At 37.5% G+C, this 27,965-nt stretch overlaps 1 protein-coding gene and 1 long non-coding RNA gene across 5 annotated transcripts in view; one reads left to right on the top strand and one right to left on the bottom strand.

Annotated features, from left to right (window-relative positions):
• LOC131551858 (uncharacterized) overlaps window positions 1-14,114 on the top strand; it is a 40,248-nt gene extending 26,134 nt beyond the window's left edge. For 3 of the 4 annotated variants that reach the window (XR_009273836.1, XR_009273838.1, XR_009273835.1), the window contains 4 exons: window positions 3,758-3,952; window positions 8,306-8,345; window positions 8,601-10,047; window positions 12,576-14,114. The gene's annotated coding sequence lies outside the window, so the exon portion shown is untranslated. The remainder of the gene's footprint in view (window positions 1-3,757; window positions 3,953-8,305; window positions 8,346-8,600; window positions 10,048-12,575) is intronic. The other variant, XR_009273837.1, reaches the window with a different exon arrangement.
• On the bottom strand, window positions 9-11,592 carry LOC131551901 (uncharacterized). Its single transcript, XR_009273846.1, has 3 exons — window positions 11,286-11,592; window positions 1,971-2,091; window positions 9-285 (listed from the first exon to the last, which is right to left on the bottom strand). It is a non-coding gene; the product is annotated as an uncharacterized LOC131551901 (long non-coding RNA).
• Window positions 14,115-27,965: the final 13,851 nt, after the last annotated feature.

The following is a 27,965-nucleotide window of genomic DNA, read 5'->3' as shown; positions in this document are numbered from 1 at the left end:
TATTAAGAACAGGTACTTTCTTGTGTCCATTTTTGCCAACAGGATGGTAAATAATATAACAATTTTGCTCAAAAACATATATATGCTGGTAATGTTCCTCACCTCACAAAATAAGAGAAAGGTATGCCAAACATTTAATGTTGCTTTCAAATGTTTATTTAAAATGACTTGTCCAACAGGGTGGAACGGAGCATAACAGGGTGGAACACCAGTGTTAACAGGTTCTAACAGCAAATGAGCTTTCCGTCATTGTCCTGCATGGTTTGCCATATGTAATGTATGGAACTGCAAAACAATACAAAAAAATTAAATCCAGATTTCCTTTGGGGGAGGGACACAACAAATAGCTATGTGGTTCCTATGTGGTTCCTCACAATCAATCATGATGACAAGTGGCAAAACAAATCTTTGTTTAGGTGGCTAGAGAAATAATAACAAATTAGAGAGGACAGACATAAGAAATTATTATAATTTTTTTTTAATTTATAATTGATAAAAATAAAGATGCTGTAATTCATTTTGATTAACTAGATTGACAAACAAAAACACAAAAACCATCACAAGAAGGAACATATTTGTTACATTTGGCTACATTTGTTTTGCTATGTACCTCCATGTTGCCTGGTCTACCAGTAAAGACCTTTTATTGAGGGCCTGCGGTTCTTTGATCAGGCACACCATCTGATTGTCAGCATACCAGCTGATGTCTTTTCTTGGGCCCGGCCAGAAGAATTTATTGATACCATTGTGATTTTTAATGTTTTTAAAATAATTCTCTTCTGCTCACCAAGGCTTCGTTTATTTGATCAAAAATACAGCATCAAAAATACATTTAAAATGCAATTTATTTCTGTTGGCAAATCTAAATTTTCAGCATCATTACTCCAGTCTTCAGTGTCACATGATCCTTCAGAAATCATTCTAATATGCTGATTTGCAGCTCAAGAAACATTTATTATTATTATTGTCAATGTTGAAAACAGTTTTGCACAATTTTTTTTCAAGATTATTTGATGAATATAAAGTTCAAAAGACAAGCATTTATCTGAAATTGAAAGCTTTTGTAACATTATCACTACCGTTCAAAAGTTTTGGGGTCAGTAAGAATGTTTTTCTTTCTTTCTTTCTTTCTTTTTTTTTTTTTTTGGAAAGAAATTAATATTTTTATTCAGCAAGGATGCATTAAAGTGATCAAAAGTGACAGTATATACATTTATAATGTTGTAAAAGCTTTATATTTCAGATAAATGGGTTTTTTTGAGCTTTCTATTCATCAAATAATCCTGGAAAAAAATTATAATAATTGTACACAACTGTTTTCAACATTGATATCAACAAATCAGCATATTAGAATGATTTCTGAAGGATCATGTAACACTGAAGATTGTAGTAATGATGCTGAAAATTCAGGTTAGCCAACACAGAAATATTGCATTTTAAAATGTATTCAAATAGAAAACAGTTATTTTAAACTGTAAAAATATTTCACAATATTACTGTTTTTGCTGTATTTTTGATCAAATAAATGAAGCCTTGGTGGGCAGAAGAGACTTCTTTTAAAAACGTTAAAATTCTTGCTAATCTAATACTTTTGAGCGGTAGTGTACATATATACAATATATTCATGTTCATTACCACTCAAAAGTTTTAATGGAGGTAGATTAATTTGCAGTATACAATAAATACTATTTATTCTATTAGAATTTCCACCCTGTTAGTTTCACATTCTATAGGTCTATAAACCTAACAGGTTGGAAAATTTTGAGCTAAATTAGCTGTAGTTTTTTGAGTGATCAACATTTAGCTCTCTAACCTTCTACAGATGAACATAACTTTTACAGATATGTTTTTTATATTTTTTTGATCGGACAAACTTTCTCCATAACATGGTGGAACTTTAAGAGTGTGACAGGAGAACATTTCAAAAACCTATAAAAAAAAAAAAGGTAGGAGTGAGAGTTGACACTTACTTCCATTTGTACAGTTGAATTCCAGCGGAAAAAATAAACAATATCACTTCCTGAAAATTGTAGTCTATTTTGGAAGGCGAGGGAGTACATACTAACAGGGTGGAAGATGACTTTAGGGACACTGTAAATGAAGAAAATTGTTAAAAAAAAAAAAAAGTTTCACATGATTTATATGTATGATTAGATGAAGTTTAGCCTAGTCCATAACATAATTAAAAAATATTTTGAGATTTTTATCATTTCGTGCACTGAGGACATGATAAAACTGAACGCATGTATCAATAAAAAGGTGTGTAAAAAAACAAAATAATATTTTTAATGTCTATTATCTCTGTTTAAGTGATAAAGTACACCTAATATGTATAATTTAAGCAATTTATTATAAATATGTGGCTATTTTAGAGAAAATATGAGTAAGTAAATCATAGAGACAGAAAAGTCACTGTATAACAGGAATGACCCAGATAACAGTTTTCGTAGTGTATAACAATTACAATGACCAACACTTTAACACTCTCTGCTAGTTTATGGTTAAGCGTCAACAACCAGTGATCAACAGTCAGTAAGCCTTTTTTTAAACGAAGGTCATAAATATTGTAGCTCTATTTCCACAGTTTGTCCAACATGATCTCACTGAATTCCGTGTAATGTTCACGGACTTAATTAACCTCCGAATCTGTGGTGGCATCACGGAATCGCCGAAAATTCTGTGATGGGCTCACAGAAGTGATACCAATGTAAGTCAGTGACGGGCATCAGCCGTGCTCCACGCACGGAAACCCTTAGCATCAGTATGCCGACGCGATATTTGGAAATTTATCGTCATCATTATTGTTCAGAACTGGGTAGGTTTAGGGTAGAGGTTGGGTCAGGTAGCCTACTCCAGTGAAAGTATAACTGCATCGGAATCACTCTTTTTACGTGGTCCGATGCAGCGCTGGTGTTGAACCAGTGAATCCGTGCATGGACCACGGCTGATGCCTTCTGTGAGCCCATCACGGAATTTTCGGCGATTCCGTGATGCCACCACAGATTCGGGGTTAATTAAGTCCGTGAACACTACACGGAATTCTGTGAGATCAGGTTGGTTTGTCTGTACATTGAAGCTTTGCTGACAGTGTGAATTGCCCTTCCACACGGGACGCGGCAGTCGCGAGTGTCTAACTTATGCCGAGTTCACACTGCACGATTTTAGCACGATTTTTGACTCGCCGACAGATGACCGAAATCGGAGGCAAATCGGTGCTCGTTCACGCGAGTGACAATTGCACAGTGTGAATTATCAAAGACGCGATCTGAGAGAATCGCCGATGCGTTGCCGACTCCCGCGAAATATTTGGCATGCTAAATATCTGGAGCTGTCATCAGGCTGCGTGCAATGATTTCTGACTGAAAACTACATCGACGATGACCTTCAGCCAATGAGAGACCAGGATACAGGGCAGAGGGAAGTTCGGGGAGGAGTTATTAGAATATCAGTATTTTAATAGATATAGCCTACAATTATATAATACAGAAACAAGCACAAACATTTGCTTGACCAGCCGCAACATCAACAGTTACTGGAAAAATTATTATTTACCTCTCTTTGCAGAACACACATCTGTTGCCTGCATCTCCCTCCTGTATAATCTGTTTTTCTTCTTGTAGCTGGAAATTTGCGCACAGACAATTTGCTGGCTATATTTTTTTTAATACTTCCAGTCTTGCTCGAGAACTCCGGTCTGAGGCATGCGGGTTCTCGCGTTATTTCCTTATCACTTTTTGCTTGTGTTTTGTTGTGAAAGGTAGTTTGCGGATCAGACAGAGCTGTCGGCGATTCTTCCTATTGTGAAATCATGCAATGTGAAAGCTCCTGTCGCCGATCCATCGTGCAATGTGAACACAGCAGCGACTGAATGCTACCCTAGATAGTCATGCAGTGTGAAAACAACTGTGATCCGAGTTTGAAAATCGTGCAGTGTGAACTTGGCATTACAGAGGTGGGTAGTAATGAGTTACATTTACTTTTTACATTACTTTTTTGAATAACTAATACTTTTAGAGTATATTTAAAGATGGGTACTTTTACTCTTACTCAAGTACATTTTTAGTGAAAAAATGTTACTTTTACTTCATTACTGTGGGCGACGCTCCTCTCGTTACTTTATCTTAATGCAATACAAGTTAAAAATGCTTCAATTTATACCTAACACGCCGTCTACTTTTCTCTGGGCAATGAGCGATGCCCATTCGCGAATGATTCATTTTTTTGAGTCAATTCTGTTCAAAGGCTTGATCAAACGTTCGCGAATCAGTTTGAATGATTCGTTCAGTTCCCTGCAGCACGCGTTGAGTTGTCTGACTCAGAGTAGTAACAGAAAGTTTAAGAACATCAAGAGCATTGGAGACGTGGCTTTGGATCTAGTCAATTGAAAGCAAATCTGCAAAGGCTATTGTTTGCTAGCTATGAAGATCTTTATTAGATGAACACCTCTTGTGCAGTCTGCGGTTCCACAGGTATAGATAGGCTACATTCGATTACAGTACACAATATATGTACCTTATACATTAAATACAATGTATAATTTATGTATAATTTATGCTTTGCCTCATGCCTAACAACACCCTTCAGCCTTGAATACAACGGCCTCTTGTACCTTATTGCTTTTATAAAAGGGTACCACACAATAAAAATAAAAATAATAGTAAAACCACAAATTTATGTTTTGGCATGTTACATTTTTGAGAAGTTCGTTAAATGCTGTCCTTCCGCTAAAAAATTGTTCCTGACAGCAACAGTAAACAACAAGAGAATGTTCCGAACATGCCTCTCATCTAATGGAGCTTAAAGGGATAGTTCACCCAAAAATGAAAATTTGATGTTTATCTGCTTACGCCCAGGGCATCCAAGATATAGGTGACTTTGTTTCTTCAATAGAACACAAACAAAGGTTTTTAACTCAAACCGTTGCAGTCTGTCAGTCATATAATGCCAGTCAATGGTCACAGAATCTTTGAGAGAGAAAAAAACATGCACAGACAAATCCAAATTAAACCTTGCGGCTCGTGACTATACATTGATGTCCTAAGACACGAAACGATCGGTTTTGGGCGAGAAACTGAACAGTATTTATATAATTTTTTACCTAGAAACATTAAATAAGCCGTCAGCATATGAAATGAACACCCGCCAAGCTCCCGTTAGCTCCGCATGACCTGTTCCAGGAGGAATGCCTTTGCAGACACAATTAATATTGATATTTTCACAATATTTACGCTTGAGAAAATATAGGCTACATTTGTTTACATTTTGCTGAATAGACGGAAGAAGATCCGTTAATGTGCATTTGTTTCATTATGTTCAGATGTTCGGTAGCGGTCATGTGAGGAGACTTCTCTCTTCTCCGTGTCAGAGGTGTATATTATATATATATATATATATATATATATATATATATATATAAATGTACATATAATTTAATTCAGTGATGCAAATCAGAATTTTCATCAGCTGTTAGTCCAGTTTTCGGAGTCATATGATCCATCAGAAATCATTATAATAGTTTATATTGATTTATTACCAGTGTTGGAAACAGGTTTGCTGCTTAATATTTTTTTGGAACCTGTGACATTTTGTTCAGGATTTTTTGATGAATAGAAACCTAAAAAGAACAGCATTGATAATAAATCAACATATTAGAATGATTTCTGAAGGATCTGAAAATTCTGATTTGCATCACTGAAATAAATTAGGCCTACATTAAAAAATATTTTAAACGGCATATATATAGGCTGCACACACACACACTACATAAATTTGATCTATATATCTAAATAAAAACAGACTATATGTATACAGTATATGATCCAAAGTAACTAGTAACTACCTCCTTGGGTAGTTTTTTTATCCGATACTTTTTTACTCTTACTCAAGTAACTATTCAGACTATTACTTTTACTTTTACTTGAGTAAATATTTTTATAAGTACTTTTACTTTTACTTGAGTACAGTTTTTGGGTAGGCTACTCTACCCACCTCTGCTAACTTAACGTAGCTAATTTTTTTCTAGCTCGTTTTCAATGAGATAACGTATATTTAACGTTTAACTTTAGAGAGAGGCAAAACACGGGCGATTTGGCTGCAGGCGGTGTAGAGACGGTGGAAAGCGGTGCTTGTGCACCCGGCTTTCACAAGCATGGCTCTTCACGGATAACATATTTATAATATATTGAAAATAGATATAAATATAATATAAAATACTTAATTTACAATATAGTGTTTCTGTTAGCGGCAGTCACGTCGGTTTCAACTTGTTATTGAACCTAGTTTAACAACCAGTCAGACCCGACTGCAGAAACACTTCTAGCTACTACAAGAGAAAGCTGCAGCCGTGAGCCGTTTCCACTGTCTGTAACTCCCCAACCGAACCTCACCCGACAACTGCACCTTTCTGGATGCACCCAGCAGAAAAGCCCTGTTATCATGTCAGTTGGCTTATTCGCCGTCACTCACAATAAAAAAAAAATTAAGCAGTGTTCTGAACTTTAGATTTAGTCCGTTTTCGTTTTGTTTTGCGTTTTCATAGTCCTATGACAAAACTATGGAAGTTTTTTCCTAACAAAATTAAAATGAAAATTCAAATGCCTGAAAAGATCAAATAATAAATCAAACTCTCAAAACAACTACTCAAATGAGAAATCAAATGCTCAAATGTATTTGATATTTCATTTTCATGATCAACTCAGTATAAACCTGTCATAATTAAATGATAAATAAAATGTTCAAACTATAAATCAAATGCTCAAACGGACACCGCAAATGATAAATCAAATGCTCAAACCAACATCGCAAACGGCAAATCAAATGCTCAGACTGTTTGCTCAAACGGAAACCGAAAACGGCCATTGATAAATCAAATGCAAATGACGAGTGCCAATCAACTAGCGTGGGCGGAGCTTTAAGGCAGAACTGGGTACCTCATCCACTGTTGAGTAACTTGCTTTCTCCTGACTCTTTGTACCTGCAGTTGCCTCAGTAACTCGTTCAGGTTTGCAACCGCCACCCTTTATTTTTTGCCAAATAACATGTACTCACAAACATGATTATATTAAGCCTCAATAAGCATGCTTACAGAAACAGACACACACATACAAAGACATACATGCACACACATTTTGTTGCAGATATAGATATTTGAAATAAATTATAGTTGACAATAGTTTTTGCAAGTCTTCTTTTTTTAAGAGTCTATATTTCTCTGTGATCATAATATGGCAAAATTGTAAAAACTGACAAAATGGTAAACTTGAATTAAATGTGATTTTAAATGTTATAACAGTGATTTTATAATATCTCCATGAGAAAAGCTATGAACAGTTCTGTTTGAGAGCTTAATAAGCCCATTAGTGGTCTTCCGCTGCCATCTAGTGGTTATAAATAGCAATTTCTCATACAACAGTGTTTTCTGGGTATTCTGGGTATATTTGGCTACACCCTTTTATTAATGACCCTGTTACAGCTTACCAAATGACAACATTCAACATTTTTTTCTAATTATTGATCTAGAGAGTCCAGAGAACATTACTATAGTGGTTTGATCGAGATCGAGCGAGAAACCAGGGACTAGTTCGCAAAAGTAGGTTTTCAACATCATTGAGAATAACTAATGAACGATTTGATTGACAACATTAGTCCTAGAGGCAAAGTTGTTCACAATGAGGAGATCTATCATATGATATGAAGATCTAGTGTTAATGTATGAACATGTTCTACAATTTGAGGTCATTTTATACAGAAATATTGTGTTTTTGAGGCCTTTTTAACTGTTATAGCGCCAACTAAGGTCAGATCTCCATGAAACGTTGCATGGCTGTTCAGAGTCATCTGACACATGTTTTCACCAAGTTTTGTAAAGTTTTGAGTTTTCGTTTAGGTTTTATAGGCTTAATTTATCAATGGCCGTTTTCGGTTTCCGTTTGAGCAAACAATCTGAGCATTTGATTTGCCGTTTGTGATGTTGGTTTGAGCATTTGATTTATCATTTGCGATGTCCGTTTGAGCATTTGATTTATAGTTTGAACATTTTATTTATCATTTAATTATGACAGGTTTATACTGAGTTGATCATGAAAATTAAATATCAAATACATTTGAGCATTTGATTTCTCATTTGAGTAGTTGTTTTGAGAGTTTGATTTATTATTTGATCTTTTCAGGCATTTGAATTTTCATTTTAATTTTGTTAGGAAAAAACTTCCATACAAAACACTAAAATAAGACTGTTCATCTTTACTTTGTGAATTTGTATGTTGTCTTTCAATTATTGACTGATTTAAAAATATATATTTTACAGGTCTATCTTTGCGCTGCGCTCACACTCAAGCTTTAAATGGGTAAGTCTTTTTAATTTACTTTTGTACTGCTGCTAAAGACCCAAATCTTTTTTTTTTTTTTTTTTTTACATAAAGTTTTACATAATTCAAAATATACACTTGCATTATAAAACTGTTATTCCAAATAAATCTTAAACATCATAATTAAAAACAGTTGTTAGTTGTTTTTTTTTGTTGTTTTTTTTTTTTCTCAGTAGGCCTTCATTAATAGGACTTATTTTCGTACATTTACCTACATTTGTTTGTTTTGTGCAGGGCATGAATGAAGCCTGCATCAATGAGGCCATTGAAGACACCACTGTTTGGATTTATGTTCTCAAACAACATGCTTCTGATGAACCAGAAAACTGTAATAAAATTACAGTTGAGCCACTGATGTCACATGGACTATTTTACCAATGTTCTTATACATTTCTGGGTCTGGGGACATTTCTGTTGCATTGCTGTCTATGGAGGGTCAGAAAGCTCGCGGATTTCATCAAAAACATCTTAATTTGTGTTCTGAAGATGAACGAAGGACTTACGGGTATGGAACAACATGAAGGGTGAATAATTAAAGACAGAATTTTCATTTTTGGATGAACTAACCCTTTAAGATGCATGGTTAACCTTGGCAGTGCACTATAACAAGCTCTTGCTCTATTTCAACTTATTCTCTTTGTACCATTTTTGGATTACTTAAGTGTTTTGTGTTTTCTTCAGAATTGTAACAGTTTCCTATTTTGTATATGCACTTTTAAGTCTACTGTGACAGTTAATATTTTTTACAAATGTCTTTGCTGTTCTTAATCGACAGTGACAACAGTTAAGTAGGTTTATAAATGTCTTGCCCTTCTTAATCCACTTTGAGGATACATTATGTATGTGTTTGAATATGCTGCTGATACAGCCTTTAAAGTGTTGTTTTGATACTTCTGTGTAATCAATTAATGGCAGATGTGCTCAGTCCTCCATATTTGCCAATTTGAAAAGTTTGACAAATCAATACAGCAAAATTTAAGTACCAACTCTTGCTTTTTGCCTTTATTGTTGTTAATGCCAGTATGCATTTTTAGATTTATGATTTTGTATTCACACATTTGCATGTCTATAATACTAGCCAGCAGCCATACAACCTGTAGCCCAAGACCGGTTACCCACTGAAGCTAAGCAGGGTTGAGCCTGGTCAGTACCTGGATGGGAGACCTCCTGGGAAAAACTAGGTTGCTGCTGGAAGAGGTGTTAGTGAGGCCAGCAAGGGGTGCTCACCCTGTAGTCTGTGTGGGTCCTAACCAAGGTTATTTTCGTAAACGAAAACTGAACAGCTGAACAGCCAATCAGAATGATCAGATGGCCCGACTGCCCGACGAGCTCCGACGCCGATTCAACATGTAGAATCGGCCGAAAAAACGCCGACGAGGACCAACTTCAGCCGACGGCGCAGAACACACTGAGAAAACTAGTCGGACGACGAACAAAAACTGCCCGACAGCCAACTGTCGGCTTGGTGTGTACCGGGCTTTAGAGTTGCAAAACTGAAGATGAGCCACTAATGTCACATGGACTGTTTTACCGATGTATTTACTATGTTTATGAACCTGAGAACATTTCAATTGCATTGTTGTCTATGGGAGGGTCAGAGAGCTCTCTGAATTCATCAAAAACATCTTAATTTGTGTTCCGAAGATGACCGAAGGTCTTACAGGTTTGGAATGACATGAGGGTGAGCAATGACAGAATTTTGATTTTGGGGTGAACTAACCCTTTAAATAAACATTGTATGTTAAATTAATTGTAATTCATGTTTAGTGATGTTCTTACCAGGTAGTGGAAAGGTTGTATAATATGTTATTATATGACACATTGTTTAGGAATTAAGACTGTCAATTAATTCTAATTTTATAATTGTAATGACACTACACAATAGAGGATTTTTTTTAATTTTTTTGGACAAAAAATAGCTTGCGACAAGCTGTGAATCGGGCCACACCCCCGATCGTTCCGGGGTGCAAATCGGGCTTAAAATCGGCCTTAAAATCATCTATTGTGCGGCCAGCCTAAAAGATTTTTAGTCCAGAAAATGCAAGGGGACAGAACCACTTCAGAAACCACACAAAGTGAACATGACGGTCAAGTTTAAAATATTAGTATTTGTATCCTTCTTACATATGCCTATGGTTCCACTTAAGACACTGATTCATTAACAGGGTTGCATGAGTTACTGTCATATTCACTATGTGTAGTTTTTGAAGTGCAGGGCTCGAGACTCATTCTTCCCACTGGTCACACTTTTGCGACTAACTTTCTCAGTTGGTCGCAAGAGCACATAATTTGGTCGCATTTTTTTTGTTGTTGTTGTTACAACATTTGATTAATCAATGCATGCTGATGAACTTTTATCATAGTTTACAGTTATATGGTAACGAAAGTGTTCAACATTCAACCCGTTATTTTTCATCAGTAGGCTATTATTTGTGATTTAATTTTTGTGATTTAATTCCTTTTTTCTTGCGCTTTCACATTCACTTTTAAATTTGAGATCTTGGTGTCACATTTTACAAGAAAAGAAAATGGTCTGTTTTGCTATACACCTTTCACTTTTTAAGACTAAAACAAAATATGGATTAATTGTTATTCTTAATTAAAAAGCACAACAACAATAAAATATTAGGCTAACAAACTAACTTATTAACAAAAACGAATAAGACGAGGCATGGCATAGGATACATCACATGCTGTATTATATACCGACTAATAAATTACAGAATGTTAAGCAAACACTGAGGAATCAAATAAATAATAATATTTTTAAAAATTAAGGAAAGCCTACATAGCGTAACTTGAGGTAAACAACAAAGCTAAGCGTTTCAAAACGAAAACAAAAAGAAAAGTAAAACTAAACTGGCTGTTGCTGACAAGACTTGCATGTTTTTTTTTCTACAAGAATACCAACATGTTCACCTTCTCTGGTTTAAGAAGCGGTCTTTTACTTTAGCTGGAAACCAAATCCTCCATTGTGCTCCATCTGTGGCGCGCACCTTCGTGCTCGTGCTGATGCAGCAAGTATAAACCAGGCTCTACACCTAAAGCGCTCGCGCTGAAAATGCCTCTCTTCACGTTATCAGAGAAATCTAAAAAACTCCTGCTACAATGTGCTGCGGCTCTGCAGACGTTTGGAGCTGCGCAGACCATGCACTCGCACACGTGCGACCACGTCAAATTTTTACTCGCACAGTCTCAAAAAAATGGTCGCAGTCTAGAGCCCTGAAGTGTCATTTTTAGATGTCCCATACACGTAATTTTTTTTCTAAAACTCTTAGTGTGATCATCTGATAAATGAAAGTCATATGGGATGACATGAGGGTGGAAAGGATGGAGTTTCCTTTTAATCCCTTTCCCTGTATTTTTTTCCCCTGTGTTCCGCTGTGCTGCTTTTTAATTGTTGTTGTTGCACTAGATCAGGGGTGGCGAACGTCGGTCCTGGAGAGCCGCAGCCCTGCAGAGTTTTGCGTCAACCCTAATAAAACACACCTGAACAAGCTAATCAAGGTCTGAAGGGTTACTAGAAAGCTACATGCAGGTAAGTTTTAATTAGGGTTGGAGCTGAACTCTGCAGGGCTGCGGCTCTCCTGCACCCGAGTTCGCCCCCCCCTGCACTAGATATACGTGTTTGACCTGTGCCATTGCAATTTGTTTCGTTTTCTCCCTTTAACCAAACATCTGAATGTCTGTCAGAAAAGAAAGTATTTCTACTTTTTAAATAATTGAGTACAATTTAAAGTTGTACTTTACTTTTACTCAAGTATGTTTTTGGACAGATACTTTTAATTGAGTAAAATTCTCACTGAGTATCTGTACTTTCACTTGAGTAAAATTTTTGAGTACTTTTTACACCTCTGAAAATCTGTTATTGTATGTTAACACTTTACAATAATACGACTGTTCATTGTTAGTTCATGTTAGCTCAGGGTTATTAAATAATATTAACTATTAATAGATGTTAAAATTAACATTAACCAGAATTAACAAATGCTCTGGAAGTATTTTTCATTATTTATTCATGCTAACTAATGCGGTTAATTAATGTTAACAAATGAAACCTTATTGGTATGTTGTTGTTGTTTTTTTTTTGTTTTTTTTTATATTTATTCATTAAATGTTTAATTTCTTTTTTTTTATATGTGTTTAAGTAAGCGCATTCAAACATGAATTCTGCTAATGGTGCTATTTCTCATTTTTCTTACACTGCAGTTCTTGAAATGCGTCCAGACCTGTCATCTGTGTATGGAAGACCTGAGGATGCCACAGCATGAATATTCCCATCATCACAGCAAGAATTGCTCCAGCGCACCGACTGTCAGACATAGCTGCTAAAGTTTATGGAGCAGAAACATTTGCCACATGCAGATGTATAGCGCATTTCTGAGGGATCGCCTTCCCTCTGGCCAAAAACCTCCATATATGCATTCTGTTAGGATCTAAAGCCAGTAAAAATAGTTTGGCCTCTTTTAGAGGGAAAAAAGTTTCGCTTAACAAACGGAGGGGGCAGCTCAGCATTTCAGAGTTGTTTTTTTGGGGGGTGTTGAAGCAAAGTGAGGGTGGCTGTGGCTTTTCGGGGCTTTCTGGCAGGCTGTACTTTAACTTAATAGCCAGTGCAATATGTCTAGAGGACACCGACTGGTATGTGTGTGTACCGCATTCAAAGACTATATCAGCTCTACAGGGTCGCTGACGTATCGTTTAACATGGACACGTTTATCCTTGTAATGTATACGATGTGTATTGTTAGTGTCAGTTGATATTTAAATATAAACCCAGAGCATTTCGACCTTACGGTGTGTGTACAGAGTTAAACAGCTGCAGCCAATCGATCCAAGTACACACAATTTAACCATCTATCCTTTCACTCCCTCTTTACATCCGAATGAGTCATTCAAGGCAAGGACATTTAGATATCTGCCAAGTTCCATAATAACCTGCAGTGACAATCTTGTCTCCATTTACTCCAAACATCACTGGATAGACTCAGGACTATCGCCCAAAATGGGTCACTAAAGATGATGGAAAGGAGTCTGTTATTAACAACATATGCTGTTTTAGCATATATGCATTTTTGGACGGTATTTACAGGAGGAAGATGTTCTAGTTGTGCACTCTTGCATTGCGCTTGTTGGCTGACCCTCAAATCATACAGTAACACCCCTGGGCGTCTGTTCTGTTTTAGTATTGTAGATATGACCAACTCCAGCTTTCCAGATAAGCAGAAGCAGACATCTGTCTCTCTCTCTGAACTCAGCACTTCCAGGTTCATCTCTCTCCCATCTGCCCCCCATAACTTGAGCTCCACTCCTGCCCACCCGACATTTAAAGAGCTCCTGGCATTTGTTTGAAGTTAGTGTAGGCATTAGCTCTGGTTTCCTGCTTCAAATCCCTATGCAGACCCAATAAAAGGTCTGTAGGTTGAAAATTCACTAAAGTAGATTACTGTCTGTACAGAAATGTAATACAAACAAACTTGGCATTTACTGGCTATTATGAGGAAATTTCTCTGGCACTCAGTGACCTTCCCCCTCATGAGGCTTTATGGTTAGTCTGAGATAGACAGGAACTCCTTGCAATCCCCACCAGCATTACTAGTTTTACCACTTAATTGACAGCTGTCCAGTTATGCAGATTTGTACTGTATATAAAATATTGCATATAAGTAACGTTGCATGAGTAAGAGAGAATGAGAGTGAGACTGCTTTCTTAAAAATTCAACAAACTAATAAAACCATATCCAAAGGAAAATTAACCATTGTGTCTCCGAAAAACACACAGTAGTGACATTACGTAATAAATCATTGTTTTTGAATGAATCAGTTGCATGAATAATTCAATTACTTACACATACTCACTGTTTTTCTTGAATGATTCGGTGCTGTTGAATGAATTAATGACTCATAAAGATTGGGCCTGTCCCATTAACCACACTTGTGGTTTTTGCACTTGAACACTTGTCCGCTTACATAAACATTTCCTGTTTTTGACCCGCGTGCTCAAGTGGGCGTGAAGACCACAAGTGTGAGTAGAACTTTTGATTGCTCAATGGAACACAATTAGTGGAGTTTTTACAAAGCTTTATTTACACATTTTGATTTTCAATATTTTGTACTTCAAAATAAACTAAATGTTTTTTGAGTAGTCCTTAAGACAACTTAATTTAACTGTGGTGCATCTAATAAAGTGATAAAAGCAGTTTTGCAAACATTTTACATAATACACATACTCATTTCTGCACAAACAAATTCTGCAACACTACCTTTTATTACCAAATTAAGAGTAATTCTTTCATATACTTACAATGGAAAGTTTTCCTCAAAATGTTATGCTTTTGGTGCATGAGTTCCTGAATTTATGTGATAAATGATAGATGGGATACGTTTAGCCTCAAATACCGCTCCATAGCTGTATTACAGATAGAGTGTATTTAGTATGCATTAAGGGCACTGAGCATTGGCATTTTCAGAGCTTGGACAGTCTTGCGCAATTTCTGTCATGTGCACACGTTCTCAAGTGGACAACTCCGCAAGTGTGTCTCATTACTCTAATGTTTTTTTTTTTTTGTATTATTAATTGTTTCAGTGAATAATTCAATGACTCATTCATAAGGACTGTGAATTGTTTCCTTACTGAACAAATCAATGTGTCCAAACTAATTAATTCACTGAAACCAGTGACTCAGGGGACTCAAAGTCCCAGCGTAACAAGTATTAATAATATTGACAAATTCACATTATTGGTTCCTGTGTAATAAATGACCTGTATTCATCCACATTTTAAAAGTCACTTTCGATAAAACATCTACTAAATGATTATAGCCAATGTAAATGCAAGATGCACATGAGCCCTGACTGCATGTTTCAGTATAGAAGAATGGAGCTGAAAGGAACTGGTTTGTCTTTGACATCTGGGTTGACTGATTTGAACCGCATACTTGGTGAGACAGGGAGTATGCTTATTGTCAGGGGTCAGAGCCAAAGTTTTTCTGTTAGTGAGGGGAGTTTTCGGCACGTAAATCTGGCCTCTCTGGGACCGTCTGGCTGGCAGGCAGGAGCACGGTTCAATCTGCGAGGACTGCACATGCTCTTCAAACACGTGGAGACGGGCCAAGGGCCGAAATCAACCCCAAGCTTGCATTTTGCGTGTGGTCAGGAAGATGGTTCGTAATAAGGAATAAATCAGCAGTAACATGCCGTGGGCTATGAGGAGCTATTAAAATGGGAGGCGATGAGGAAAGTTGGACAGTTTGAATTGTAAATGCCTAAACTAGTTCTGACAGGTAGCCTATAGGTTTCGAAGCACCTGTGGGAGGGTGATGGCATCGCAATAGTTGTAAAACACGTTGGGGTCATCCAGCTGTGAAATTTTCTGTGGAAATTCTCACCTGACAGACTATTAGCAAAATTTTCAAACAGTCAGTCTGCTTTAACACAACTCTATCAACATGAGTATAATGGAATTACTATCCTGCAGGAATCCTGCAGCTCAAACTAGCGCTAGCAATGCTAAGTTCATGGGTTTGATTCTCGGAAAGCCAGAACTGATGAAATGTGAACCTTGAATGCTGGCTCTTTGAATAAAAGCATCTGCCAAATGCATGAATGTAAAGAAGTCAGGTGTCATGCCTATTCAACTACCCCTCGAATTAAGCCATATGTATTTTGAATGCACATAATGCATTCATACATAATTAACAGTGCCACAAAATCGTTACCTTTTGGTGAATTTTACCATTTTGAAGCCAAAATATGTGGCCCATGTGATTTGTGTAGAGAAGTGTTTGTATGCAGATGGTTGAGGGAATATGGCCAAAACTTTACAAAATACCCCCCACCCCCATGAGCCACAATGCAGTGTTATCAATGCGAGGCAATCACTGGCAGTCAAATCCAGGTGCAGTTTTGGTTGATTCATTATAAAAAATATACTATATTATAAAATAATTCAACCTGTTCTGGTTCCCATGTATACTATAACACTATCATGAAAAGAAACTAGGTACATGACACCCCTGATCAGAATCACTACAATACACTTCCAGATTGCAGTAAATGAGTCAGCGATGGATACGTTTAAATTTGCGGATGGATCAGTCACATGATGAGACAGCAGGAAGGTCAAACACGCACTCAAAATTAGGGCCAAAGGTTTCATGAAAGGGGGCTGGGTGAAATAAATAGGGGAAATCCTCAAGGCTTCCGATTTCATTTCCCATGCATTTACAAAAAGAGGTTCTCCATTCAAACTGGTAGATCTCACACTACAAGGAGGCTGTAGACACTTGAGAAAGTCCCTTAGGATGTTTATGTCTTGACCTCAGTGATTAGCAGTTGCCCCATGACTTCTCTTCTGACTTCCAAACAACAACTTCAAGAGTTTAAGATATTGTAGAGTTTAACAAAACATCTACTGCCATCTTCCTGTGAAAAAAGATACTGCATCAATGTTATTGTTATTTAATTTTGTAAAAAAAAAAAATAATAAAAAAAATGTTGTAAGAACTATTCTATAGGAGTAGTTTTCAAAGGAGATGAGATTGCAAAAAAAGTCAATTTTGTGATGATGTCTGCAGTTAGAAGAGTTTTTCTGTCTAAAAAAAAGAAATGAAGATCAAAGGCTTTTCAAGCCTCTGGTGATCTTTGGCTCCTGGATTTGCTGGTGTTGGGTTTTCTTACATAATAAAAAATTCTTCCCACACTCTAAACAAGCAGTTCATTTATAAACACTGTACAATTACTGGCACCGACTATACCACTGAAACTAGGAGAGAGGCAGATTGGGTAAGGAGGAGGGAGAGAGGTAGACCCAAAACGAGCAAAGTGCTAAAAGAACTGAGCGGTGTGAAGTCAGAACTGCAGGGTACACTTGAAAGAAAATCTATTCTGATGAGACATAAAATGCCTAGTAAATCTTAGCCTGGTCAGAGGGAACACCACAGTTTTATGTTCACATACATTTTAGGACTCATTTTAGCTTTACGTCATAATCATTTGGTTAAGAATCTTATTTATTTATTATCGGTTTAAAGTCTGATAACAACTAGCCTATAGGCTATAACTTCCTAGAGGGGTTTCAACATAATTTTATTTATTATTAAGATGTTATTAAGTTATATATATATATTATTAAGATATTGATATATATATATATAGGCCATGAGAAAATGGTAGGTTTGTTTATAGCTATTTTTTTTTTTTGATTGTTTGTTTCCTTTGCAACTCCAAGCTATAGTGATAACCATATGCGTCTTGCATGTTTGAATATGAACACTAAACACCATCTTCTGTGGTGTTATCTGTCCTTTTTGTAGCTTTTATGCAGACATGGATACAATTAGCTGTCGTTGTTTTAAAAAAGTGTTCCACAGAAAGAATAACGTAGCGATACTTTCTTATGTGAACCACCAGGGGTCAGTACCGAACTTAATAATCTGTAGCTAAACATTTGAAGCGCCACAAGTAAACCACACAACACTTTAATTTTACCGACCTTTAAGTGAAACACATTAAGTACACATGTGAGGAAAATGTTTTCTCTAGACACGTTTTTAGATTTAGGGAGAAAACTATAGCAATACAAACTCCAGTATGAGGATCCAGTTGAAAGACAATAGCCTACATAGACATCCTTAACGTTTTCTTATTTTCCTGTCATATGATATAATATTTATAGCATCAAATTTATAGTGCTCCATAACTGCTATCTATCTATCTATCTATCTATCTATCTATCTATCTATCTATCTATCTATCTATCTATCTATCTATCTATCTATCATCACTTGAAACATTTTATCTCGGAAAGTTCTCAGCTGTTTCTTTGAAAATATTGGAATTAGAAAATTAGGGTTTAATGATGCATTTTTTAAAACCTTTTTATTTTATATAAACCAATTCACTATTTGTTGGCACTTTAAATTCTGAAAGTTCTTTTTTTTTGCCCCCCTAGACTTGAACTCAAAGATCATCTGAATAAGTCAAGGATCGTCTTTGTCATTTGTTTTGCAGTGTAACAAACAACTGTTTTTTATCTTCTCAAATGGGCACTTGATGGACTGCAACAACCTTGACAAGATCAACTTCCTCTATTAACCAGACAGCAACAGAAAGATGGATTGTGACTGTTCATGGCAGTCAAACTCTCAATGCCTGATGGAGAGAGACAGGCTAGTAAATAGAAGTTAATCGGTCAGAGAGCGTGAAAACGTCCACAGCTCCATAGAGGCCTGCACATCCGAGGCCCCTGGAGACCACCCCTGGACCTGATGCCGTCTGACATGACGCCAGCTTTTTCTGAGGGCACCAACTCAGCTACCAGCCGGTGTTCTTGCCATCTTGTACAGGAGAATGGAAAAAGGAGAGCTAAAATATAATTTCAAGGCCGAGTATAACAGGTAAGGGTTTGGTCATTTCTTTTTTTTTTTTTTAAATCACACACATTTGTTATCTCTTTGTATTTTCTGTTTGTTTCTGTCTAGGCTGTTTTGTACTCCCTGAGGAAAACTTGGAGGGGAGGAATAAGAGGTTGCTGAAGTCCTGAGCACTACTGATCTTCACCCAGAGATGGAGGAACTTTGGCCAATGTCTTCACAATTAAAGATAGCAACTCTTCTCCATTCCGACATGAAGAAATATGTACCCCCTGAATAGGGGGAGAAATTCACACATGAAAGTCACTCAAGGACAACGTTTGTCAGGGTAGTTTGGAAATACAGCTTGAATCCTGGCAAGGAGAGAGGGTAACTGAAGTCTGCCAATTTGCTGGTGCCTCATGTGGCTTGAAACCAACTTCATCTGCAAAAGTGACATTCCATTTAAGCTGCTTGTCCTTCATAATTTAACTGGACACATTTTCAAGCCACTGGGATAGTGTTTTTTTTTTTTTTTTTGACATTACTCTGTCCTTTAAAACTGAATTATAAGAAGTGCCGATTCCAAAATCAGTTAATTTTTTATTTTTTCGGGGGGTTGTTATACTTTTGTAAATATGTCAGCTTCCAGTTTTTGCAGTAGGTGATACAAATATGAATTACAGGATAATGGATACTGATGTGTTGCAGGCGCTGAATGATTCCATTTATTCATGCTGACTCCTCTTTCACGTCCCCATTTATCAAAGGAGACCTCGCTGTCACTGCTGATGCGTGGCTGAATGGAGAAATGACATGTTTCTCTGTTTGTTGAGTGACTGTATCACTTTGGAGAGCATTTGTGTTTTGACAGTTTCCTGTCCACCAATTTTCAACCTGACATTATTCTGTAATAGAAAATTGTAAGGGGTTGGTAGAGATAGTGTTTGCACTTTAGCCCTGTTCAATGAAGTCCCGTCATGCTTGGTTGATGGCTACCTAAAGCTGCCTCACTATGTGGTTTGACTAGACCTGATTTGAGCCAATTTCCCCATTTGTGGTGGCTGTGGAGAGATAGTGGGCACTAAATCAGAGTTTATTGGGCTGTTGTTGTGATGGGGAAAATCAACTTTTTGTATAGGGCTGTTTTCACTACTCAGGATCTCTATATATCTTGAGATCTCCACCTCAGAGTTGCTTCACCTTCTATTGCCAGGCATTATTTATTAAGTATGCAAATGCTTGCATTTTAACGACATTTCTGAAAACTAGCTTTCCAAATTTTTGCTTGTTTTATTACCTTCTATTAGGATCTTCTAGCTGCGTTTAACTGTTGATAATACTTAATTATCCAATGCTATACAAAATAAAACAAAATGAAATCAAATACAGATCTTATTTTTAAAAGCTATTTAGCGAATGTTCACTTTTTCATACAGGGGCTGTTAAGCTCCAAAAATGATGAAAAAGGAAAAAACACTGTAAAGTAGACCATACAATTGCTATATTTGCAGTCTTCTGAAGCTGTTCAAACCTTGCTTGAGAAAAATGTGCCGAATGTAAATATGTGCATATTCAAATTTCAGGAGATTTGGGAGCTTATGGTTGCGAGCAAAACAAAAGACAGTATAAATTTTGCTCTGCTCCTCACTCAAAGCTTTTCAGAACACAAATCATATTTATGATACTTTTATGTTCTTTTTTCTTTTCTTTTTTTTGTCATATTTAGGGGTTGCCAGCCCCTGGTCTCCATTCACTTTCATTTTATGGCATCTCCTTTTGTATTCCGCAGATTAAAGAAAGTCTATTGGTTTGAAGAAGAAAGATTTTGGTTTAGAACAATATGAAGGTGAGTAAATGTTAACAACAGAATGCATTTTTGGTTGAACTATCCCTTTAAGGATCTTGAACATATCCAGTGGTCACATATGGTCTTTCTCCAATGTTTATCCAAAGTCATGTTTAAATGTAAAGTGATAAATAACAGACGTGAGTCATTCAGTTTTCCAGCATTCTAAGAACTCAGTGGAGAAGCAATGAACTCTGTTTCAACTCCTTGCACTTTTGACATGTGTCAATATGAATAAAGTTCAATCCTCTGAAACATGTGACCTGTGAAAGTCGCTTGTGTGGAGTTTCTGTGGCTAAAATGAAGCTAGCTCCACTAGTATGTTTCCATAAAAACTAATTTTGTACATCAAGCAATCAGTAAATCAGGCTTACATTATGCTGGAAAAGATCAAATGGAAAAACACAAATGGTCAGAAATAAGTAATGACATACTTCATTTTTCTTTTTCTTCATTGTAGTTGGACCAAGCACATATCTTTAAGGAACTCCCTTTTGAGCCCGGCCTGTCTAGACTCATTGTCCGTCTGCCCACCGCCTGGAGATGTGAAATATTGATTAGCTCATTCACCCACATGATCCAATGCTGGCTTCTCCTGTCAGGCTTATTTAAACTCTCACCCGTGAAGGGGCTCCCTTGTGAAGGCCAGTTGAAACCAGCAATCAGCAAGGAACCTGAAGGTGAGAGACGCTTCTCAAGGACTGGATACAGGGGGAGGGGTGAAGAGGCAGATTTCTTTCACTATAAATGTCTTCATAATTCCTTAGGAATGTCTTCGTGAGAATAGTTTTGGATTTGAATTTAGAAATACATTGAAAGTTTCATTTAAAGTAAAAGAAAGATCCTGTGTGTATGTGTGTGTGTGTTTAAAAGGGGGGAAAAAGAAACAGATGACCTGCTTTTACTAAACCTGGAGCCCCCATACACACTCCACTTTCCTTTCAGATGTCAGTTTGCCAAGATGATGGCCTTTGAGGTACCAGATAAGTGAAAAGGTTACAACTGCAATAGCCAGCATGCTAAGCTGTGTTAAGCCTCTCGTTTGTCTGCCCAAAAGGTCATTCATTTCTCTTGCAGAAGTCAACCGTTTTGGTAATAGGTTTGCTCTCTTGTGCTGAAGCCAATGAATGTGAGTCAAGCATTTTTGCCAGTCCTCCTTCCTTGTATTTTAGACCCTTAATTTTCTTCAGTATCCCATTCATTTCCCCAGGGTTATGTGTGAAAGGATCAGTGTAGCAAAATGAAAGGACCTGGGATTTTTCAGTCTCCTGACAGTACTGAGATGTCAGTGTGACGGAGTGAATACATGAACAGGGATTGTGGAAAAGGCAAGTTGACAGGTTACAGTACAGTAAAGTTACAGTACAGTGGAGTACTAGAGAACTTAGTACTAGAGAACTAAATTTCGAGGTCACTGCTTAGTCCTATTTGAAGTTATCCTAACTGGAGTAAAAGCACAGTTTTTTAAGCATGAGTTAAATATATTCTGAAGCACAGTATAAAAAACTTAAACAACATTTGAAAAAGAACATTGATAAAAATTAGAGAACACTTTCAAATACCTCCCAGTTATTGGTGTTAGTTTTCACTGACTTTGCAAGATGGTGAGCCGTTCTGAAGTGACTCAAACCCTCCAGTAGCAGGTTGTCCAGATGAAGGCCAATAGCAGCCATAGAAAGAGAAGTTGGTAATTCCAAATATGTGATTTCTAGAATTCTAGAATAACTAACTCAGGAGAGGACAGAGAATCTCAATGGCCAATCGGTTCAACACTGCAGCTGGAATTGCTCGCCAGTTCAGCGCTGAACAGGGTAAGGATCTGTCTCTGCATAAGGTGTCTCATCTCTATTTTTAACAGTCAACCTAGTATAATTTTTAATATTGACTATTTATCAGTTATAGGACATAACACAAAAACAATTATTGATTTTGCTGTGTCGGCAAATACAAAATAACTGGTGTAAGATTGTACATGTGAAAACAGTCAATATAGACAGGAACAGAGAATGTGAAGAGTAAAGAAAGCATTGATGAGGGAGTGAAAGTGAGAAAGACTTACAAAGAGACTCCAGCAGTGTTGTGATAAAAGCTTGATATACAGAAATCATCCATTCAACTAAATCTATAAGAGACGAGGATTTAAATTCCTGTGCTCAGAATATGACACAATGCATTTGAACTTAAAGGGGATTCCTCACTTTGCAGGGGGGCTCATATTTCAGGGCAGTAACAGGGAAGAGGGGCATTGGACATAATCTCTCTGAAAGGGGCTGATGAGCAGAAGAGGAAAATAGGATCAGGATCCATTATGCTTTTACAGAGCAAGATCTAAATCCTTCTCTCATTATGCTATTAGGCTCTCTTGTGTCCCAGTTTGGAAAGAATTCTCCTCCACCCAGACACACTTATTTATTTATTTGCACGGAGAATATAGGTCACACATTTTAAGTACTACTTATAAATTTTTTATGCATTGCAGCTTTTATTCAAACGGGCACCAGCGTTTGCAAATTGTTTTTGCTGCAGAATGACTTCGGCGATGTGAAATATTACAGTTTAACAAAGAATAGCACTTGGTATGCTGTATAAACTCCGTTCACCGTGTCTCATGAGCCATTAGCCACAGTGTCATTGTGGTCATGAACATACAGATTTGAATTTGAACTGCAGAAACATGCTGAATATAAGATCAGGTATAGACATACATGTCTAGAGTCAGTTACTGAGTGAAATAGTTTGAATGAAACTGGTCTGTCTGATTCATTAGACTCCGCTGTGAACCCATAGGACTTTTCTGCTCTTTCATTATTATGCTGTAACCTGCCATATCCAAATTTTAATGAAATCCACATTGTTAGTGATAGAATAGAATCTTTTCTTTTCCAGCTTTCTTCTCTTTTTGCAGCCAATTTTCCGTCATGTTCTTCAGTGCCTCATTGATTCTCTCTGTGGAATGTTTGAAAAGACATCAAAGACACTGCAATCACTTTATCATTTAATGTGTGTCCTACATGTCTCCGTTCTGAATATGGCATATAGATTTCCATATGGATTCAGTAGTTTGTTATTTTCCTTGATGTGGACCTAAACATGTTGCTTGTTGCATGCAGTTCTGTTTACTGTATTTTTTCTTTCAAGTAATGGATTAATTGCACAGGATTGAGTTTGGTTACAGTGGGTTATAAGGTTTCCTTTGGCCAATTTTCAATCCCATGAAAGAGTGACCCATGAAACGGTGGGTTACTGAGATCTATCACAATTGTGCCCTCAAGCACAGTGCTCAAGCCAGAGTTAAGTTGCAATTAGTGGACGATAAGCTGCTGTGGGTAAAAAAATATCTTCTAAATGACAAGCAAGACTGGATAGTAATTAGTCAGTTGTTTAAGTGGAAGAAAATTAAAAATCTAATGAGCATGCTAAAGGTGTAGAGCAAAGCTCAGCAGCAGTGTATCAATGTTTCCTCACCAGACCTTAGTAACTGTTTTCACTCCAGAAAAATGCACAGCTCATTAGCGGCTAAATGCTATAAAACGCACAGCATAGCCTGTAAAATTGATGGCCTTCACTAAGAAACCAAACTTTTTGAAATGGCTGATCCATGGTTTGATGCACAGCTGTTGATCTCAAGAAAGTATATAATACCAGGAGAAAGTTAGAATACCCATTAATCTCAATGGCAGTTGCTTAACTCATGCAGGGAGTATTACATTTGAAATGTATCTCATAGGAATTCATGGCAAATTTTGAATGACTGATAGTTTAGTTACAGAATCTGTATATAAATAAATAAAATTTGTGATTAATCATGATTAAAGCGATTACATTTTTTAATCGATTGACAGCACTACTTTCTAACAAGCATTTATAAAACTTTGCATGAAACATGAAAATACATGGAAATACTACTAAATAGATTCATCAAAATTTCTTCTTTTTTATATATAAACCATGAATTGACAAAATGTAAAAAAATAATGAATTCAACTTAAGGTTACAAATTCAACATAAGGTTACAGTCTTCCCCTGCTTAACAAAGAAACGTCCTCGTTTCTCAAATAATGCTGACTCATTCGCATAGCAACAACAACTAACGTGACAGAACACTGCATAAGTGCAGTATTGCACCAAAATTTGTGCATAATATTGCAATATACCAAATTACTCCATAAACAACCTCAGAACCCATTTTTAATTTGTATCACACTCCTATAACACAACACCGTTTGAAAACTCGTTATGTGAATTACACTGTACAGTGAAAGCACCACATACAGACAACCCATATGTACATAACTCATCAACAAACAAAATCTTTAAACTTTTCAGGTATTTTTGCGGCCACTATGGGTTAGCTGAGCTGCATCTGCTAAAGGCAATACGTCCCTGTGCAGGGCCATAGAAGCCACAGGGGGAACACTGAGACTTGGTACAATGTCAGGTTCAGCAGTTGGATTTGAACATTCAGTCCTTGCATTAATTTAGGTGGTGTAGAAGGTCGAAAGGGTAAAGCACCTGACAACGCAGTAAGAGGAACTACAGAAGGAGCCTCAGCACTACTGATCACAGGAAGCTCTGAGCCCGGAGGGGAAGTGGCAGGCAAATCCTTCTGAGGACCCTTGTAAGGTTTTAGGCGATTGTAATGAACCACCCACCTTCTTGACTGTGGATTTCTTGGATCTGTAATCTCATAAGTTACACCTGGACTGTCATCTTTGTCCATTCTCCTCAGAATTTTGTATGGCCCTTTCCATTTAGGAGCCAGTTTATTCTGCTTTTGAGCCGGGTCGTCCAAAAACACAAAGTCACCAGGTTTATGTGGGTGGAAAAATTTATTTTTGTCATACTGCTGTTTCTGATTATGTTTAGCAGCAGTGGACCGCACAGCAGCATCTTTGAAAGCATAAGACAAACGTGTAGTCACATCACGAGCATAGTCTGCAGGGGTGCCTGGCGTACAAGAAGTGACAGCAGCACTACAGTTCAGAAGGATTTTGGCAGGTAGGCGTGGTTCCCTGCCATGTGCAAGAAAGAAAGGAGAAAACCCAGAACTAGAATGAACACTGGAGTTATAGGCCAGTTCCACTTGAGGGAAATATTTAGCCCATTCACCCCCACTTTCACAAATGTACTTGGCGAGTTGGTCTTTCAAAGTTCGATTCAGTCTTTCGACTATACCATTGCACTGGGCATGGTAGGGAGAGGTACGGGTTTTCTCAATGCCCAGTTGACTGCACAGATGTTTAATCAAATCTGACTCAAACTGTCTATCTTGGTCCATATGGATTATCTCAGGGACCCCGTGCTGCTTAATGTAAATCCTCAAAAATGCACTGTGCTACAGTTGTTGCACGCTGATCTTTCAAAGGGTACAGATTGACAAAACAGGTAAAATAATCCATCACAACTAAAACAAACCTATTCCCAAGTGAAGTAACAGGTAGCTCAGTGATGTCAGCAGCAATTGTCTGGAATGGTCTTTCTGCATGAATTGACTGTAACGGGGCCCTTTCATGAGGAGTGGTAGAAGCACAGGACTGACAGGATACACATTCAGTACAGAATTTCTGCATATCACGGGACATGTAAGGCCAATAGCATATTTTCCTGGCTCTCAACAAAGTACGCTCAGCACTCAAATGACCACTAAACTTCTCACCATGAAAACACTTAAGAGAATGAGTACCTCAGGCAAGACTACTTGGTAACCAGGTAGGCTATGAGGAGATGATTTCACTCTGCGACACAATATACCCTCTTGGACTGATAATTTGGGGAATTCATGCCAGAGTTTCTTCAGCGTAGCAGGGGAATGTTTCAGTCTGCCTAATGGGGGTCTTTGATTACCATTCTCTTTCCAGTCCATGACACTACTAAGACAAATGTCAGCTTTTTGCTGAGCTTGTAATTCAGCCAATGAGTGTCGGAGTCATGTCAGGAAGAACCCCACAAACCAGTGGCACTTCAGAAGAAAAGGAAATTTTTTTTTAGCAGTGGTATGACCGGAAATTACACACTGCACTGCTTTTGTTTCAGTCACAGGTGACCTAGGACACCGTGACAAGGAATCAGCATTACTATGCTGCTTCCCTTCTCTGTACAGAATGGTAAAGTCATACACGTCCATTTCAAGTATCCAGCGTGCCCTTCTACCGGTCGGATCATTATCAACTGCTGCCTTTTTTAGATTCAACAATGGTTTGTGGTTGGTTATAATCTTGAATGGGGCCCCTGACAAGAAATGTCTGAAATGTCGAACGGACCACACCACAGCCCAAAGTTCATGGTCATACGTTGACCATTTCTTTTCTGAAGGAGTGAGAGCGTGACTGGCGTAAGCAATTACGCGTTCCTTCCCATCCTGCATCTGTGCAAGCACTGAACCTACAAAATCATGAGAAGCATCAGTGTATAGTAGAAAAGGAAATGAGAATATAGGGTGAGCTACAATGGGAGGACTAGAGAGGGCATGCTTTAGTGACCTAAAAGCCTCCTCACATTCACTCGACCAATTGAAGACAGCACCTTTCTGGGTCAGAGCATGAAGGGGTGCAGCTGCTACAGCAAAATTCCTGAAAAACCTCCTATAATAGGAGCACAGACCAACAAATGCTCTCTCCTCTGTGACAGTCCTAGGAGTAGGCCAGGACCGGATCTTGTCCAGGTTCTTTTCATCTGGAAGCAGACCCTGGCTGGATATAACATGACCCAAGTAGGACACTTCACTGTGAGCAAAATGACATTTGTTAACCTTCAATTTTAGACCTGCTGAACGAAAATGACTGAAAACCTCCTCAAGACTGTTAAGATGTTCACTGAAAGTCCGACTGAACACCAATACATCATCAAGGTAAACAAGACAAACCTTCCAATGAAGTCCACGAAGCACCAGCTCCATCAGTCGTTGGAAAGTTGGAGGGGCATTCCTAAGACCCATCGGCATAACCTTGAATTGATATACCTGTATTGAACGCGGTTTTCTCCCTATCATTGGGGTCTAGCTCAACTTGCCAGTATCCACAGGACAAATCCATTGTGCTAAACCAGCATGCACCTGTCAAGCTATCTAAAGCCTCTGAGGCTCGAGGTAAGGGGTACGAGTCTTTTACAGTGACTACATTAAGCTTTCTGAAATCAATGCAGAATCTGTAACTGACATCTCTCTCAATTACATCATGGGAAAGGAGCTGGTGAACTTGCCTGTCTATCTCAGCTCGAATGTGTGGTGATGTTCTGTAAGCCCTCTGCCTAATGGGCTGTGCATCCCCTGCATGAATAGTATGTTTGACCAAATCATACAACCATAGTCATTAGGGCTGGGCAAAAAAATAGATTTTTCGATTAATCGTTTTTTAATGACGTCGATTCGATATCGATTCGCAAAAGCCGCGAATCGATCTTATCG

The sequence above is a fragment of the Onychostoma macrolepis genome, chromosome 13 (genome assembly GCF_012432095.1).
Source record: "Onychostoma macrolepis isolate SWU-2019 chromosome 13, ASM1243209v1, whole genome shotgun sequence".
Classification (NCBI taxonomy): domain Eukaryota; kingdom Metazoa; phylum Chordata; class Actinopteri; order Cypriniformes; family Cyprinidae; genus Onychostoma; species Onychostoma macrolepis.
This window is presented reverse-complemented; position numbering and strand designations above follow the sequence as displayed.